This window comes from Nematolebias whitei, chromosome 18 (genome assembly GCF_014905685.2).
Source record: "Nematolebias whitei isolate Nwh7 chromosome 18, NemWhi1, whole genome shotgun sequence".
Taxonomy (NCBI): Eukaryota; Metazoa; Chordata; class Actinopteri; order Cyprinodontiformes; family Rivulidae; genus Nematolebias; species Nematolebias whitei.
Window position 1 is genome coordinate 3729143 of NC_056515.1, and position 15550 is coordinate 3744692.

General features: G+C 43.8%; 1 protein-coding gene across 1 annotated transcript in view; it reads right to left on the reverse strand.

Moving 5' to 3' along the window:
- dcc (DCC netrin 1 receptor) overlaps positions 1-15550 on the reverse strand; it is a 506882-nt gene that overhangs the window by 460026 nt on the left and 31306 nt on the right. The window lies entirely within an intron of this gene.

Genomic DNA, 15550 nt, shown 5'->3' on the forward strand with positions numbered 1-15550 from the left:
GCCCCACTATGGGGAGAGCAAGAGATACACCCCTCGGCACTAATCAGTATCCACTGGTTTTCAGGGTGTTCCAAGACCCGAGGGGTGTGAACAATGCCAACGATGATCAGCTGCCTGACGTGGTGAAAGACGAAGCCCAGAAGGGTGGTTGGGAAGGTCCCTGGGAGTTGGTGACATGGGCCCAGCTCATAGCTGAGATAATATTGAACCAAGACCTTCCATTAGTAGACCTGCCTGACGTTCCTCGTGAAGAAGGAACTAGACACTCAAATTTGTAATATTATACAACCAGTTTAGATGCATGGGCTGTGCAAGTGGAGAGAGCAAAACAAAAAACAACTGAATACTTGGTGACATCGGAAGCCTGCGAGCAACACGGCGTGCTGCAGATCCCCGGAACTGTGGCACAGCGAGTGGACACTCCCATATGGCCTGATTCCACCCAGAGAGTTAGAGTTTCCGTGCAGATGATTGTAGTACCATATAGGGGAGTATACTCGGTTGGGTCAACACTCAACCCGATAGAGGAAGGTAAAGACGACGGAGAAAAGTCCCAATCAAGTAAAACTGAGAGAAGACGAAGTGTGCTAAACGCCTCGGCCTGCAAAACGTTTCAGAAGAAATTGATGCAAAAGGACAAGAAGGCAGAAAAGTGATAACAAGGCGAAGGGGTGCTAGAACAATCAATGGATCTCGCAGTAAAAAGAACTGGAAAAAAGGTATTAAAATGATAGTTCAAATTATAAGATGCCCTAATTGGCTTTGGCAAGGAAGAGACAATGTAAAACTAGTAGATAGAGTCGGGGCATGCACGAATTGAAAATTGACACGAGTTCCCCACGGGGATAGCTACTGAAGAGTACCAGAACTAATACACACAGACATATGGAATCTGTTAATTCAATGGCATAGGACTGGACCATACAAGCCTGCCCTGATCGTCCATAAAAAAACTGGTGGAATTGCATCGGGCCATAAAAAATCATTCAATGTATAGGAACTGCACAAGTAACTACTTCAATTCGATTATGAAATATAGCCAACCAAAGGATCTGATGGAGGCACGCCGCAAATATAACCCTCAAATTGTGATAATGTCCGACCTTATAGGGGAGCCACAAGATCCCAGCCCATTGAGAACACCATGGATCTTTAATGTTGTCTATCAGGAGGTAGCTGGGAAAAGAGTTAAGCTCAAGTGGGGCCCTAATTACCTAGAAACCTACCAGGCACAGTTCTGTGAGATCTCTGTGGGAGAAATGGTGATTTGGACGACCAGCCCAGCCATGCAAGGGGCCATCTATGAGAGGGAATGTGACTCAGACCGAGTTGTCATTGAAAACTCAAGTCGCCCCCTACAGATGATACACGACAGAGCCATAACTCCATACAGCGACTGGAACGTTCCACCTGTAAGAATGGGCCATAGGGTAAAAGTCTCATACAGAGGGCACCCATTGGTGATCTGAGTAGCCATGCTGAAAGAAAAAGGCCAAGCTTATCGCCAATATATAGAAAAGGTATTCTCAATGGACCTCCTAAGCTCCTTGGAAAATGAGGAGCGTCGACGCTCCATCGAAGAGGCTCCACATGGGGGCCAAAGTGGAATGCTGCAAGGCCCTCAGCTTGAACCTGATTATTGGAATGTAATCCAGTGGAAGTGGGTGTGGAGAGGATTGGCTCGAGGATTGCCACACCCCTCGCCCCTCTGTGTGGAGCTCCATAAAGGACGCGTAACCAGAGGGCGATGCCAATTCCCCAAATAGGATCTCAAGCCCAGAACCTCCTTGACACACAGATATCGATACACCACTCTACCCCCATGGCATCCCGATCATGCTGCCAAAGAGGCACTCCAAAAAAGGAAGTAACAGAGAAAAAGCAAGTTAACGACGACCAAAAGGGCAAGTCAATTAGACGAAATAAAGGATCAAGCCGCAAATGGAATATTCAAAAAGAGGACATAGTGGATTCAAAGAAATTGACGACAATAAAGAAAATGTATTGCTCCAATGCAACAGAATCGGCCCAATCATACTAGCCCTGCTAATTTATGGTGAACCAGTGCTGTTGGATAAGCCAGAACATGACTTTTCTATGTGGAAGAACTGCACAAACAACTATTTCTACACCAACACAAAGTACTACAGAAAATCTTGCCTGGAAGAACCCCAGAAAGAATATTTCCTTCGTCCGGCAAAGCTCCCCTCCTACGGTACTTTAACATATCCCTGTCCACCAACCTCTCCATGGATATTTAATGTGGTCTACATAACAATAGCCGGAAAAAGTATCAAGCTTAAATGGGGTCCAAACTACCACAAAGTCAGTCAGTTCTACAAAATCTTTGTGGGTGAAATGGTAATCTGGACTACAAGCCCACCTACGGTAAAATCCATCTATAAAAGAGTAAGTACACCAGAGTGGTATATCATAGAAAACCAACACCTTCCCCTGCGGATGGTGGAAGATTGAGTGATAACACCATACCACCGTTGGAGAAACTCACGGGCAAGAATGGGATACAGAGTACAAGTGTTATATGAAAATCAACCACTAATAACCCAAGTATAGACATTAGCAGAACATGGTCCTACTGAGGATTCGGTTCGTACACGGTTGAGGTACATCATAGAGCACGAAATGTCAAACGGTGTACCATATGACAAATGGTCAAAACTACTATATGGGCCCCAGCCTGAACCCAAGAAGTGGGAAGTAACTCAGTGGAAGTGGGTGTAGAGAGGATTGCAGCCTGGACTGCCACACCCCTCACCACTCTACTTAGAACTTCTTAAAGGACGAGTAACCGGAACCCGTGGACATTCTGAGGGAAAACCTGAAGCTAGAACCCCTAGGAAACCTCTTCAACATGATGCACCTAAAGACCAGGAATCCAGACAGCGACGATTCAGATGACTCCAATGATCTAGCGACCCCTGACCAACCTAAGGAATGCCCAAGGATTATGATTTTGGATAAAGCGGCTTGTCTACGAACCCTGCTGTGAGGATTCGTACTGTTAATAGGCTTTGTAATGTTGTTGGTTATTTTGTACCAGGCTGGAATCAGACTATGGAACCTGACACAAATGACAGTCTCCCATGGAAGATCCAAGTATGCCAACATGACCTGCTGGGACATTACATCAAGGAATATCTTCATACCATGGAATCGCAATTAATCTCTCCTGAACCAAACTATAATGTGGAATCGAATATGAAGGGCAGGCTACAACGCTTGGGAACAGAAATTGAACAAGACACCCGAGTGGCTGATAACCCGTGAGGCTGAAAATTTGACCAGACATGATTGGACCACATCCAACCTGTTTTTGCTGCCAGATGGAGTGGTGATCTGGATAGCGCTCTTAAGGCACCACGTTAGGAGACAGACAAGGTGCAACTGGATCCATCCAGACAGTGAACAACCAGAATGGCACTGCAACTGGGGCTGTCGATCTCTGTTGGGACTAAGTCATCAGGGCTATTGGGAAGATGAGGTGATTTATCCTGCCCCACCAAAGGATGACAGCTGCCAAACGATACTCCCTCGCTGGAAGTTCTGGGGTAACATTCACTTGGAGTGCGATAAAATCCCATCTCAAAATATTACCAGGCCACCTCGAAATTCAACTAGTCTAAAAGACATTCACGTTGTAAGGCATAAAAAGATGCTTAGACCTAATGCTACCCTAGGACAACCTCACACTCGCCCCAAGAAACCACCAGACAGAATGTCAAATCAAGCCAAGGTGGTGGCAAAAGCCTTGAACAAACACTGTAAAGCACACAAGTTGAAAGGACTCCCAATCTGCTTCTGGAACTTGTATGGTGAGTGCAAATCTCAAAATTATTTGCCAATAACCCCAGTAATGAATCAATGTTATTATTATTAGAGCTGGACAGCTATATACCTTCCTGTTAATACATGGCACAAAGATTGGTTGGATATGGCATTATCCTGGGTCTGGGTGGTCCCAGGTCTGCCCCACTTTGAAGGAGACTTTGTAGAGGGGCACGCCAGGACGCACATGGGCCTTCAAGGTCCCTGCTTCTCAGATATGTACGTGCAAAGTTTACCAAAACCCAACAAGCTCCTTAATGCACCAAAGGGAGATTTTGACAGAATAGACAGATGTGTAGCTGAATGTATTTTCAATAACCTTAACATCTCGGTGTGGGAGAGTAGTGGTACGTCACCAAGATGCCGACTGTGGGAAACAGAAGTAGCAGTCATTTCAACCTGGTGTTATGATTGCACTGAATTACTGGAAGAGTTGGGGATTCAAATCCACCAGCAGTCATATGTCGAAGTGTTCCTGGGCAAGACACTGAACCCCTCATAGCCTCTGATGTGTGTCCCATCAGTGTATGAATGTGATCTAAAGCACCGATTAGTCTCTTTAGAATGATTTGTTCAATTAGCTTTGTAGAGATCTAGTAGAGTGCTGTATGAATGGGTAAATGAGGGCACAGATTGTAGTGTAAATCACTTTGAGTATCTTGAAATAAGATAGAAAGGTGATATATAAGTACAGTCCATTTACATTTACATTGTCCAATGCACTATAAAGGGGGTCAAGTAGAATATTATCTACTATTGCTCGCATGGATGTGTTATTGCCACACGGGAGAATGAGATGCAAGCAGAATTGTGTGTTACTTCACTGCTATCCAAAGTTACGCCAAGCTGATTGTCTTGCATGTGATACTCAGAAGAAACAAACTGCTGCCATCCCTATTTGTTACTTACTTGTTGGGACGAGTTAAGCCCAACTGTCGACAACTTGTTGTGATCACAGTATGGTTGGTCGTGGATTCCCTGGTATTGACCCTCGAGTACATGGCAAAACACCATCCTTCACCGGTGCCCACCCCAGGCTGTGGAAATGCAGCTGGACGCGTAATGGCAGTGGTAATAGAGGGAACAATTTCCACCTCAGTCCTGGTACATTTGCTGTACCAAACCCTGTCCTTGCAAACACGGAACAGAAGATGTTGGACCCTGAAGCTAGTTACCTTTGTGCTTTGGGGCCTGATGTGGGGAGTGGGTTCTGTACTATATTGGACCATTGTTTGCACAGCAGTACCAATCATTGTCTGGATGATGACTTACGCTGCCCTTTTCAAAGGTAGTGGTAAAACAACTCCTGCTACACGAATGAACAGCCAATGCCAATCTGATCCCCTTGGTTCAGATCATTAGCCCTCCAAAGAAACTAACGCTGAAAAATAACCAACATTGCTTAATCCCTTCCCTCTTCTGCTTAAGTATATATCCTGAAAATAAAGAGAAAAACAAATCTGGTTTTGGGTCTTCCTTCCACACGAGATTCCCAATGTTGGCTGACGGCCTGTATAGGCCCAGTAACGGTTGGGGGCCTCGGGAAGGTGGTGGAGTTCCAAAATGGGAGAGAAAAAAATAAATAAATAAAATAAAATAAAATAATTAAAAAAATTAAGTTGTTATGATAAAAAATAACTGCTAACTATTGTTTAAGGGAACACAATCAGTTTTACCCTTCTTGTCATTCTAGGAGCCTGATGTTTCCTGTTGCTACTGTCATCTGAAGTTGTCTGACGCCAGGTACCTATGGGCTGTTGGGTCGTCATGGTGGTACCATCACTACCGTTCCAATGTGGTTGCCGTGGCAATAGTGAATGGCATCCTTGTCCTAGACGGGCCGCATAACTTACCGGAGGTATCTGCTGTAGCGTGTCTAGAGATGGCGCAAACCTGCAAAATCATCTGGACCTTGGCTTGGAATGCCTCATTCTATCTGCCCGTAACAGGTACCCAGCCAAGAAGCCTATATTATCCTGTAATAACAAAAATATGGGAAAACCCAGAAGATGCTACCAGGTTTGTGGCAATACACCTGTTAACTGGACAGATCATAGTCCATGGGCCATCCTTCAGAATCACGCCTGATTCGTTGAAAACCTTGCCTCCTACTGTTCCAGTCTACCTGGGAACGAGTGTTGGAGTGACACCTCCCCATATTCCTACTCCAGTAATGCCAACCACTCACGCCTTGAGCAGTGATCCTAACACCCACCTCCCATTGGCGCCAACCCTGGCAGTGACGCTCAGACATTTGGAAGCAGCACAGGCCGAATTGCCTGGCTTTGGTGGCCTGGTGCACATGAAACTGCAGCCTCAAGTTACCCACGCAGATGAGATGGTGGCCTCCCCAGGGCAAAACCCGTCGCTGGAGGCCCACTATGAGGAAGTCTTGTCACCACCCATCCTCACCTTGGAGCGCCCTGTTCTCCATTCTCTGGAGACCTATCGACAACTGGTGGAGCCAAGGCAGTATTCCTCCTGACACATTGATCCCTGAGGGGCCCGATACCGTCCCTAAGGTACCCACATCAGAGCACCCACAAGAACTTGAGATGGGCCATGATGAGCCCCAAGCTTCGTCGGAGTGGCGCATGATTGAACCTATTACTCCAGTTCGGACAACTGTGTCGGGCAATGATCTGACAAGCTCAGCTCAGGACAAGGAGGACCTCACCACTCAGGTTTTACCCAGGCCAGGGAGGACTGGATCTCCCACTGCAGTGAACGATCGGGGAATGGCCACCTCCCAGCCAGATGAAGAGAGAATAAAAGATATCAACTTGAGTGAGATGTCTGTGCTGGATGCATGGGACATTGCTGATGAAAACAATGAAAGCCCTGAGTCCAGTGACACTGAGGACCCAGTGTCACCACACGAAGCAGTGATTGAGCTGAGCGACGAGGAAGACATCTTGAGCTTGGATACGTGTAGTATGACATATGCTGGATATATTCATACATTTTTCACGAGTTCTTCATCTTTCTGACTGTGTAAATGTCGTGCGTTGAGTTTAACAGAAATGTAACAAGAGACGTTATTTAACTTTGACCCATCAAATGAATGCGGTCATTTATTTGCAGAATCAAAGTTTAACATCAAACATTTACATTAATTTGGCAAAATATGAAAACAATAACAATGTCAAGTTCACAGAAAGTGGACAATACGGCGATTGTCCTCACTTCTCAGCAGAACAACAGACATCAATCACACGGCGGTGATTGAGAACTTTGCTTCAGATATTTCTAAAATATCTGTAATGATTTTAGGAGAAAGGAGAGTTTAAGATGGAAAATGGAGATTTATCTTACAGAGAGATGTGTGAGGGAATTAATCTGTTTGACCAGAAACGTGCACGCTCTTTGGGGAATCAGCTTGGCCACGGTACACTTGGTCGAAAATAGAACCTTCTACCTGGTTGATGATAAAATCAGCGTCGGCGTAGGGTTCCTTTCTGACTCTTTCAGCGTCTCCATGAGGACAGCCAAACCCTTAGAGAGTCGTGCGAGGTTATCCAAACAGAAGTTATAATTCCCAAATTCCAATCTGCATCCTGGGTTGTCAGAATTCTGAACTCCTTCAGAACTCTCTTCAGAGAGTTAAACTCTGGAACTCTTTACTCTTTTTCTCTCTTTAACTCACTAACTCTTAACTCTTAACTCTGGCGAGAACCGGGAAGTTGCCACATTTAAATGAGTTGACTTCCGGGTCATTTTAGAGCTTTCTGATTGGTGGGTGGACCAGATCAGAGGTGTGGTTTGTGATGTAAGGTGTTATCAAAGTCAAGGGCAGAGAATGAGATTGTTTAAAACAGACAGAAAGATTATTGGAGAAAACGAGACTTCGTGGAGCCTCTACTCTGATTATCTGCTGTAAAGATTAAACATGACATTTCTTCTCAGTAAACATTTTAGTTGACCGAAGCCTGAACTTTAACATACTTACAAATTTGCTCATTGAAGACAGAAAAATCAAGAAATGCATATTAACCTGATTTCTTCTTTGAATGAGGAATAAAAATCATTACTTACTGTTTATGTAAATAAAATGAGTAGTTCTCTTCAACCTGTAAACATTGAGTGAACTAACACAATTTGATTATCAAACATTTGTAAAATAGTAATGATCATAGAGAATTGTCTTTTCTACTTGATTACTTCAAGAAAGAAAGTCTCCAGATGGCTCAAACTGTATTTCTGGATGCAGATCAATGAAATAACAGTCTCTGTCCATCTGGTCAGTTTTGACATGGGCCTAGTCCACTACATACGTCTGAAGACGGCTGGCTGCAGGCTTGACAAGGGCAGGTTCCGATTTCAAGAAGGGGGTGTCGAATAATGTCAAAATTGATGAAATCATCCCCTGCCCACAGGAGAAATTATGATAGAATAAAACTGTATTCTGTGATTAGAATAGAGTAAGAACTGCATGTTGAAATTATGATAGATTAAAACTGTATTCTGTGATTAGAATAGAGTAAGAATTGCATGATGGAATTATGATAGATTAAAACTGTGTTCTGTGATTAGAATGGAGTGAGGACCTTATCTTAATCTATGAGTCTCCACCTGGAATGCATCTAAGAGCATTCCATGATGGATAAGGAGTGCATTGCCTTATCTTGATCTGTGGCTCTCTTCTTCGAATGTATATAAAAGCTTTTCAATGATGGATGAGGAAGGCACAATCTTTGGATGTCCATTTGAAGTGACTTGTGGAAGCATAGCAACATTGTACCGTATGCGTATGTGCAAACAAATACAACAGGTGATGATTGCTCCTCTTTGTGAATAATAAAAATTAACACTCACATGTTAAAAATAAGAAGTAAACAGGTAATTATTATTAAAACAAATAAGAAGAAAAGTGTTGTATGAAATTCAAGTTGAAATGCAACTCGTGTATTGGTGGCTGAGGAGCTAGGAAACAGGATGGTACTCACCATACCATAAAATGACATGGTTTTAGAGGACAGGATGTCTTCTTGGGTTCCAAGAAACAAACAGCTCTAAAGTGCGGAGGCCAATCATAGCATGACACCAGGGAATGGTACGATGAGAACTGGTTCAGACTGTTTCTAGCTCTATATATTTGTTCTAGAATTGTACCGCTCAAGGTGCATGTTGGAGCAGCTCTGTTACGTTCATTCTGAGATTTTGCATTTGGAAACTTTAATTCCTCTTTTTCTGGATATAAATCACATTTTTTGGATGATTGTTTCCTCTGGTATTGGATGTTGTACAGCTGGAAGGATTTTTACTGAAACTTTTTTAGTTTTGGACAGTTGTTATGATGCGTAACCATGGCAACAAGGCAGTTTTCTACAACCAACAGCAGCTGATTAACATCTCAAAAGATCAAATAATATCTCAACTCCAGCCCTGAATCTCAAATGAGTTGAAAAGGATGTTCTGTGGATGCATTCACATCTATCTTCCAGCTGTGTTCGAGTGTCTGACCACTGAGATCCTGGAACTAGCAGGAAACACAGCTCATGAGAGCGGAAGGACAGGATCGTCCCTCAGCACCTACAGTTGGATGTCCGCAGCGACAAGGAGCTCGGCAGACTGCTGGGATGAGTGACCATCGCACTGGGAGGAGTTCTGCCCTGCATTTGGGCGGTCCTATAGCCCGGGGGAACCGAGAGGCTAGTCGAGCCTGGGTGGATGAATCGGACGGCATCTGTAGCCAGTTTCTTAGGATCCACTGTGGGATGGACCTTTCCAAGAGATCCTTCCTGCCTACAGCCATCAGCATCTATAACATCTCTTAATGAAATGAGGATAACAAGTTACAACAACAAATAATTTCCCTTTGGGATTAATAAAGTATTTTTGAACTGAATTGAATTGAATATAAACCAGATACAGCTACAGGGTAGTGATGAACGGACCGTGGCATTGACGGAATAGGACAATATTGATTTCGCCCCAGGAGCCACTCGGAGGGATTTGGACAGCTCAAAGAGGGACTTCTTTTCGTCAAGATAGGAGTACTCCCTTGTTCAGCCTGAGCTGACGCCAGACCAGAACCCTCAGGATGAGGACTGCTCTTGGGGCCAAGGGTGATTTCTTCCAGGGCTCTGGAGGAGAGAATTCACTTGCCATTATCCAAAAGGTCTTCAGACAGAAATGGTGAGCGACCCCCAATATATTGTTCAAATGCTAAATTTTATACAGAATAGCTGAAATTTTCTACTACTAAGTAAAAAAGGTTAGATTGAGGGAGTACTATCCTGTTTCTAGCGCTCTTTAAAAGCCATCACATAAAACTGTGTGCTGTTAAGGTTGATTGTAACAGCTTGGTCAGAAGTCTTGTTGGCTCATTGGACCAAGGGGTCTTGGGGGTTTCTATATGCTTTTGGGGCTTCAAATGCATAACAGTCTGTCCCAAGAATAGAGGGCTACTTTTTAGTGGACCACCTATGCTCCATGACTGATGAATCCCTAACTCAGCTCATCGGAGCTAGGAAACCATCACCCTAGTGGACTTCCAACCCTCTGAAAATCCGATTTGGTCAACAGGATTTTCCCGCGGTATCATGTATGGGCTCCTAATCATCAACATTATTGTATAATCGAATGTAATCAATTTATAGTGTGTTGATAACGCTGTACCCCTGCAATCATTAATTAAAGCAAAGCATTAAAATGTAAAATTCTGGACTGTCATTTCATCACTTTGTGCTCATGGACTTGAGTAGCTTGGTTCAGTTCTAACAAAATGGGAGTTTTTTAAAGGTTTCTTAGCTTTGATTAAACAACATCTTGGAATCTTATGCCTAGATTAAAAAAAAATTAAACCAGATCAGTAACAATTACAGTACTACAACCAAAGGTGAGCGACCGTTGAATATGAGTTTTCCCTGTGAATGACGATCCTACTCCAGCTGCTAAGTTGGGCGAGTCACAGGGTGAGATAAGGGTATGACTCATAGATGGAGGTCGTTAACAATCTGGGTGAGTCACCTTCAACACAGCCTTAAGTAGAACTAAGGTCACTCTGGGTAATACTCAAGTGCTAGATTTAGTACGTTATACCCCTTAGAGGAGAGGCTGCAGTGGAGTTTAGCCATAATCCAAGTGGTAACCCCTCTGGGTAGATTGAGAGTTAATACAATGTCAAGCTGGAAAGCCATCAGCAATAACCTCAGAGAAGCCATTGCTACTGTCTATCAATCTGTGAAGAGTCAAAGGTCATTTAGAATTCATCATGACAAGAGGAAAACATTTCAGACAGCTGATTCCCCCTGAAGGTCAGACCATGCAGTGACTATACAGGCCTCAGTCAGCAGGTCAAAGGTCATGACCTCTTCTCTCTACAAACAACATAGCAGCTCAACTCAGGTTTCAAACATTTCATCTGAAGGAACCACAAGACTTGGGGACCAGAACCAGACCAGAGGACAGATGCTTACCCAGAATGCACTGCAGCAAACAGCTCCTCCAACTGTTAGCACGGTAGTGGAGGGCTGATGGTTTGGGCTCCTGTCAATCACTGAGTGGACCAGGAACTCCTTTGTATACCAAAGAGTTCTGGAGTCAAACAGCTGAAGTTTGAACCAAACTGTGTCCAACAGTACCATGATCCAAACACAGCATCTGACCCACAACAGAACGGGTCAGAAAGAACAGAACCAAGGTGCTGCAATGATCCAGTCAGAGTCCAGGAGAGCTGAGCAGAACTGAAATCATGAGATGTTTTTACAAACCAGCTGTCTGACTTCATGATACGTATACATGTTTGTCTTTAATGCATGGTTTATGGTTTCTCATAGATATAGTCCCATTTTGCACCATAAATGAGTCCCAACCCTCCAACTCTGAAAGGCATTTGTCTCGGTCCCCTTCATTTCTCTAAATGTTTTGAGAGAGACCGGACTTCGTCTCCCCCACCATGTTAAATAAAGACAGTCATGGTGAGCAGCATCAATGTTAGTCCGTTACTCCTGACTGCGATCAGCTTTACAGCCCATTACCTTGGAGACGTGGTGCGTGCCAAGCACATGGATTCATTCCTCATCGATATACTTAATGACTAACAGTTTCAGCTGCTGCTTAAAGTGCATGTTTAAAGAGTCAGCTAAGAAATGTGTGCTCTGTGAGTGTGTGTGTGTGTGTGTGTGTGAACGCGCATGCGTGCATGTGTGTGTGGGGGGTGGAGGGGGTGGATCTAAAGCTGAATGTCCTTCACAGAATACTATTATCTCTCACGCAGCAGATGGTCATTGAAATGAACGATGGCGCTGATTTCCATCTGAATGCAGGGAGGAAGTTAATAGTCGCAGCATCATTGATGTCGTTGTGTGTCCGTAACAAGATAGAAAGAGAAATGAACTTGTTCAATATTATATTTTGCATTTCTTGCCATTATCATTTTTTTATATATATAAAAAGATAAAAGTAGAGAGCTGGTGGTCTCAGACTAGATTCCAGCAGGAAGTGGAATCATGTTGTTTGAAACACAGAGAAGCTTCCTGTTTCCTCGGACGACCTGAGAGTCATTGCTAAACTCGTTAAGTAAAGGATCAATCACTGCTGAGGGAAACGGCCCGAACCAACAACTCGCTGCTCACTCAGCTTTGTCTTCTCCATAAGATCGTTTCTTACAATCTAATCTAATCTTTAAAGGAAGATGAGGGATGCATATTTCCATCAGCGCCTCCTCTGGTGATGGTGGAAACTGGATTCGGAGGCGAACACTCGATATTTGAGCAGCCGAAAGATAAAAAACTGTTTGAATTACCTTTCATTTATTTTTGTTTTCATGTAAATTAGTTGTAAGATTTTGGAATAAACTAAAAAAAATCGTTATGCTATGTTTGTCATGTGAACAGGGTAGACGTGTCAACAAACTGCTCTGGTGACATTCAAACTTTTTAATTAACATCACCCCACAGACAGCTATTTCTACGCCGATTGCCATATAACTTTAGTGTTTTTAACTTTTTTTTTTACCTACTGGCGATGGCTTCTAAAAATACAAAAAGAAACAAGAAGGAGGATGCTGGGTTAACGATGGAGGCTATCACCGCATTGTTTCAGTAGCACTGGGAGGATCTGGCATCTGAGATCACATCTTCAGCCAACATGCTCAGCTCCAAGCTGGACCAGGTACGACAGGCCCTGGAGGAACAAGCAGAGTGAGTCTCCTCCTTAGAGCTCGCAACAGAGGATCTGAGCCAGTGAGTATCCACCCTCAAAGAGTCATGTGCCGCTCTCCGTGAAGACAACGCTAAATTAATGGATAAAGTCACTGACCTGGAGGGACACAGCAGGCGACAGAACATCCGTATCTTTGGTCTACCTGAAGACACTGAAAGTGGGTGCCCCACTCACTTATTTTCCACCCTCCTCTGTGAGCTATTTGGGAAAGTGTTGCTCCCGACTCCACATGAGCTTGACAGAGTGCACCGCTCCCTCGCAGCCAAACGTCCCGCAGGTGATCCTCCGCCTGCATCGGTACTTGACGAAAGAGCTCATCATCTGGGAAGCCAGGAGGAGAGGGAAGCTCAACTACCGAGGCGCGTCTCTTTGTATTGTGGAGGACTACAGCCCAGATGTCCTCAGCCGGCATGTGGAAAAGAAGGTCATCATGATGGAACTTTACAAGCGGGGTTTGAAGCCGGCTCTTCTCTTCCCAGCCCGGCTCCACATAACGCAGCTCAACGGTGCCAAAAAGTTTTTCGGCTCGGTGGAGGAGGCTCAACGATAAATCAAGAGACTCCCAAAATAATCGGAGAACCCATAAATGAATAACTTTACTAGTTAAAGTGGATGCGAGTTAACAAAAACACACATGTGGGGGCGTGGCGACGCTTTGGAGACACACATGCAGTATTCCTTCTCAGTGCGCATTTGTATATTTTGCGGGTCCATCCATTATCATTACCCACTTGTTCCATTTTGAGTCACGGGGGTCGTTGGTGCCCATGTCCAGCAATCACTGTGCGAGGGGCGGGGTACACCCTGGACGGGTCGCAAGTCCATCACAGGGCCACATAGAGACAAACGAGACAAACAACCATTCACTCTCTCACTCACACCTAGGGACAATTTAGAGTTACCAATCAGCCTAACATGCATGTTTTTGGTCTGTGGGAGTAAACCGGAGCACCCGGAGAAAACCCACGCATGCACAGAGAGAACATGCAAACTCCACCCAGAAAGGCCCCTGGACTATTTTGTGGGTATAATCTGTTCATTTATTAACAAAGGGCTGATTCTGGCCACCCCTTTGTGCTCATAGTGGACTTTATGGAAAGGTATCCCCACACACCTGTTTGATTGTGACTGAATAACACCAGCTATGTACAAAGTAGACTGGAGGCTCCTTTCATGTTAATTTTTGCTCTTACATTAAGTCTTATTATTTTCCTACTGTGGTCATGGTGGCTTTTAAAGCTTGTTTCAGATATTAATAATACTATAAGGGGTTTACACTTATTCCTAGGAGCAGCGGTTAGCTGTTTCTTTTTCTGAGACCAAGGTTATTAGATAAAGGAAGATTAAAATTTGAAGAATGTTAAGTTTGAAGGGCTTGCTGCTGTTTTTAGTTTTTATTATTTTCTGGCAGCCATTTTTGTTGGGGGTGATTGGGAGAGGTCTAAGGTCACTGCCAGGAGTCTCACACAGTCACTTAATTTTATTTTCATCTCTTTTTTTCAAATCTCTACTTGTCATACTTATCAAAATAAAGGAGCACACAGGCTTTATTTCTGAAATTACATGAGTCAGCATATAAACGTCCTAAGTTGGAATGTTAAAGGTTTAAACCATCCAGTAAAGAGAAGAAAGGTTTTCTCCCATATTAAACAACTTAATACAGACGTGGCGTTTCTACAAGAGACTCACATAATAAGTTCTGACAAGGGGCGTCTCCTGGCATGCTGGAGAGAACAACGTTTTCATTATTTCTTTCAAGCTAAAGCTCGAGGGGTCTCCACATTGATCAGCCAGAATACTCTGATTGAGGCCCATAATGTGGTAGTTGATAAACATGGCAGGTTTGTTATAGTGAGTGGGAAACTCTACAGCACTTTAGTTGCCCTGGTGAGCGTTTATGCTCCTAATATAGATGATGAGAATTTTTTTAACAACTATTTTCTTCTTTACCCGATCTTAATAAATATTGTCTGATCCTAGGGGGCGATTTCAACTGTTGGCTAGACCCAGTTTTGGACCGCTCATCTGTTAAAAGTAATGTCATAAGCAAATCTGCATCAGTCTTTCAAACCTTTTTATCTGAATATGGACTGTGCGATGTGTGGCGTGCTTTAAACCCTGATAAGAGGGAGTACTCATATTTTTCACATGTAAACAAAACTTATTCAAGAATTGATTATTTTATCACAGATATTAAATACTTACAGCAGATTCGCTCCTGTGACTATCAGAGCATAGTTATCTTGGACCACGCCCCACTCACTTTGTCCCTGTCTCTTCTTCACTTTTCCCCAAGAACTGGACAGTGGCGTTTTAATTCAACCCTGTTGTCGCATGAAAACTTTCTAAAGTTTATTCAGGATGAGATACATTTCTTTTTTGTTACTAATTCTTCTCGAGAGACTTCTAGCCTCGTAGTATGGGATGCTTTTAAGGCCTACATCAGAGGCCAGATTATTGCTTACTCAGCAAAGATAAAACAAAGTCTATGTAAGGATCCCACTGCCTGCAGCCTGCCTTGCTGATGGCCGCTGAT